The 4,590-nt window shown below is 31.3% G+C and overlaps 1 long non-coding RNA gene across 1 annotated transcript; it reads left to right on the top strand.

Moving 5' to 3' along the window:
* The first annotated feature begins 1,788 nt into the window (after positions 1-1,788).
* LOC114404380 lies at positions 1,789-4,445 on the top strand. The gene is made up of 3 exons (XR_003664948.1): positions 1,789-1,958; positions 3,189-3,239; positions 3,721-4,445. It is a non-coding gene; the product is annotated as an uncharacterized LOC114404380 (long non-coding RNA).
* Positions 4,446-4,590: the final 145 nt, after the last annotated feature.

Raw genomic sequence — 4,590 nt, 5'->3', positions numbered from 1 at the left:
AATTTCCATCAATAATTTTTTTAAAAGAATTTTTTTTAATAAGAATTTGATATTGAGAAGATTGATAAATATTTATAGAATTTGTTCTGCTATTTTTGTAGTGTTGAAATTATACTTAGATTAAAAAGTAAAATATTCCAAAAAAATATAGGAATTATAAGAAAAAGTATAAAAATCATTTGTATTTTTTTAAATACTTTTTGGTGAATATTGAATCCTCTCCTATACTAAAAAAAAGGACATTTACTTTTCTACTTTCATTCACATAACACGTGACTGTTAAGTGTATGCAGTACATCTAGTTTCATGTATTTCTTCCAATGCTCTCTTCCTCTTTCCAATTTTTACATCCAATGGTAATTTTTTCAAAATTTCTATTTTATCCTTATTTAAGCACTGAAAAATAAGGTAGGTTGTTCGTTTTGGACTTTTCACCAACCTATTCTTTTATATAGATAGATATCGATAAAAATATTCTAAAAAATATAATTTTTTGAAAAAAAGTATAAAAAGTCATTTGTATTTTTTTTCAAACTACTTTTTAATGAATAAAAGAAATTGAATCCTCTCCATTAAAAAAAAGATATCTCCATCTCTACTTTCATTTGTGTGGCTGTTATGCGTGTTGTATATCCCGTCTCGTGTCTTTTTCCCTCTTTCTCTTTCCAGTTTTTACACCAAATATTTTTTTTTCTTCAAAATTTTCATTTTACTCCTGTTTAAACAACGTGTAAATAATATAGAATGTTCATTTTCGATTTTTTAACTGTCTATTCTTTAATAGATATAAATATGTGCGTATATATATATATATATATATATATATATCATTTTTATAGTTATTTAAAAAGAGAATAAAAAATGATAAAAATTTATTCCTTTTAGAAAGATCAGGTCGCCTTCCATCCTCCAATTCTTAGAAAACAAAAGTTTTTTTTTTGTTAGATCCTTTATCTTTTCATTGGATCATAACTTAGATTTGTGCTAAAGTTTAAAGCGAAAATCAAATAATATCTTTATCTGAATATCATATGTTATGAAATTCTTTATATATATATATATATATATATATATATTGGATTTAATGATGCTATGGATTCGATCCCATTGATCCCGCCAAGCAAACATGGGACGTTTTACCTTCGTTAGCATATGCTTGGAGGTTTTAAGGATATTAATTAAAGACTTAATAATATTTTTTATTGTAACCCAAAATACGTGTTTTTGGTTTCTAGCCGACACTTTCAGTCGCGAGTAAACAATCATAAAAATACTAGTGAATAACTAGAGTCATAAAATGAATAAAAATAACTTATAAATTTTGATAATTTTTTTAATTATAATTTAATAAATAAATAATATCTACATAAATTATATTTTTATTTAATAAAAATTTATTATATATAATAAAATTATTAATTTTTATAATAATTATTTTATAAATTATATTAAAAAAATATAATACACAAACTTTTACACAAATCATACATGTCTATTAAACTCTAATTCAACTATAAAAATTTTAAATTAATTTTCATATAAAATTTCTTATATTATTAAAAGTGTCTTATTTATTATTATATTTTATCTTTAATTTAAATATGGAGACGATTCCGTGATAATAAAAGTATTCCTCTTACTGTTAAAAAAAAAAAAGAAGAAGAGACCATAAACAAAAGTCACTTGCTATATACACCCCCATACTCCTTTTTTTGTTGATTACCCATTATGCTCCTTTTTCTTCTTTAAAAAGTACACCCCCTTGTATCCCTTTTTTTTTTTCTTCTTTAAACCCCTCTATTGTCTACACCACTTAGTTAGACCCCCCATTTTCCTCTTCTTCCTGCCTCGTCTAGGGTTGTTATCTCCTCTCTCATTTGGCAGCTATTCTTTCCGGTGGTTCCATAGTTCCGTTGACGCCTTTCCTTAGTTCCTCTCATTCGCAGTTGTAGGGACAGGTATGTGAGCAAACATAATTTCCCACTATGAAGTTTTATAATTTCTTCTTTTTGTGGTGTCTAACATAGCATTGAAAAAATACATGGCTAAATACAAATATGCAGGGTGTGTTGGTTTTATATGTGCTCAACCGCTTTTCTTTTCGTGGCTTAATCTGTATGTTGCACCTTTTCTTTATCTTTTTGTTCTGTATCTTCCTCTTGCTTTCTATCACTCCTTGTGTGCACGTGAATAGAAAAAGCTGAAAAGAAAAGAACTATTCTTGAGTTTTTGCTGTATATATTGTAACCCAAAATACGTGTTTTTGGTTTCTAGAATTTCTATTTCCCACATATTGTGTAGATTTTTCTGTAGTCTGTGTTCGAATGAAGCCTCTGCTTGTACAATCCAAATTTTCTTAATTATAGATATAAGCATTGTGTTCTGGTCTATTCACCCTGCTTGTACACAGTAACACAGAGGGTGAAACAGAAAATTTTAGGCAAAATTAAAGAGCAGGATATTTTACGATCTGTGATCAAAATGTAAATATGCATTCTCTCATCTGTGCTCAATGATCATATACTTTTTAGTTTTCCTTAGGATCATTTATTAATCCGACCCCACCCCATTCGTATCTATTCCCTTTCTTGTTAACTAGGATGAAGCTCACTCTGCTCAGATAATAGGTTAAGAGAAGGAAAAGATGAGGAGAGGTGAGTGAAGCAGTTAAACACTTGTACCAAATGTGTAATTGTTCAATTTAAATTTGCATGCCAACTGTTTTTGCACATCTTTCTCACTTTGCCTTCATGTGAGCTAGAAATGCCTTTGCCCATTGTTCGCTACTCCCTCTTATCTTTTCAAGTTGTGTTTTCCTTTTTATCGATGAGGTTCTCTGCATTTCTTTGACATTTGGGGTTCTATTGTTGGTTTAGCATGTTATAAACAGTAAGGTCATCTTTTGATTTCAAGTCTAATATTGAGCAGTGTTGCTTTGTTGGTGACTCCCAGTGTAGTAGTATGCATCTAGAACTCTAGAAGTAGAAACTCATCTCGACACCACTCTCTCTATCTCACTCACAACTCAAACAGTCACAAGCAACTGTTGGCATTTTATGCCAATGCAGACTATGTAGTACAGTTGGAGCAACAAGCTTTTTTCTCTGTTTTATCTGTATAAATATTGGATGGATTTATTGAAAGTGTTAGATTGTTAAAATAATACATACATCTCTTGTGCAATGCAGCTGTGCAAGGTGGATATGGAATGCGTGGTTCAGGGAATTATAGAGACACAGGTGAGTTTATGTTTTTGTTGAATAGTTAATTGGAAATTGCTTTTTCTTTCAAGAATATGGGAGATGTATTGGAATTAAATTGATCTGGCTTAGCCATCTCTTGATGTTAGAAATTTTAGATGCAGGATGTGGCTATTATAAATCATCCTGTTTCATGTTAATGCCATAATCTCTATTTTCCCACTCATGTTTTAAGAATGCTGAATGTGATCGCTTGCGTGTTACTTGCATTTAATATTTGAATTCTACCCATGAAAAGTAACATAATGCTCTAGTAACCCAAATGCCCGAGGCTCTAGGCAGTAAGGAAAAGATTGAGTAGCCACCTGAATGGACCCCTTTCTCAAATAAAATGCATACAAATGTTTTAAGATATTTTGTTAGTATGTTATGTTAGTATTGCATTTTTTCAGAAGGAAACTTTCATGTTTTTGGCTGTGTGAGACAACCTTGGCGGTTAATATTTTGTTATCCTTTGCAGCATGTTGAGGCCTTGGAGATTCTTCTTCAAGGACTATGTGGTGTTCAGAGAGAACGATTGAGGATCCATGAAATATGCCTCAAGAGTGGTCCACATCTGGGTGAGTGTTTTGTTTAAATATTTTGCTATTTTGTGGCCAACAAAATTTCCATATGTTTTTGCTGCTATGAAATTTATTTTATTACTAACAAAGGGGAAAAGAATATCATTATCCTGGGAAAGACAAGTATGATATAATATAACTTACATTAGGAACCAGGGAAACAAACACCCATACGACGAAGCCTTCAATTTTAATGTGTCTAAGAAGCAAGCCCCTGAGAATATGAGAGCACATATGAGATGAACAGCACCGAGGATAGAGGAAAAGAGCATTATCCTTCACCCTACTCCACCAAAGCAGGAAAAAATAGTGCTTCTCTCCAGAGCCTTACCCAATTTACTCCCTCCCAAGTCTCCAAATGCAATTTTGGAAAATTGCTTCAAATTATGAGGAAATACCCAGGATTCCTTGGAAGCCTGGAATTTGTAGTCCTGAATGGCATGTGTGCTTAGCTTCTGGCCACTGTAAAATTATACAACTTAATATTTTTTGTATGCTGTTTGCACATAATGTGTAATCTCCGTTAACTGTTTGTTTCAGTATATGCAGTGACATTTTCATTTAGAATGCATTTGATATGCTATCAAGTGAAGGGCTAGACAGTACAAAGTTCCAAAAAATTAAAAAGTAAAAATACCCTCATTTAGCTAAACCTCATTAAAACTAACCCCAATGGAGAACAGCCAGCAAGCCACCAATCAGGCTCATACCCAACGTGAACTTTACTCCATATCTGAACTGTTTGCAGCTGTGCTATGTATGGACCA

Source organism: Glycine soja, unplaced genomic scaffold (assembly GCF_004193775.1).
Source record: "Glycine soja cultivar W05 unplaced genomic scaffold, ASM419377v2 tig00028321_1_pilon, whole genome shotgun sequence".
Classification (NCBI taxonomy): Eukaryota; Viridiplantae; Streptophyta; class Magnoliopsida; order Fabales; family Fabaceae; genus Glycine; species Glycine soja.
The sequence above is the reverse complement of the archived record's forward strand: the minus strand, read 5'-3'. Positions and strand labels throughout refer to the sequence as shown.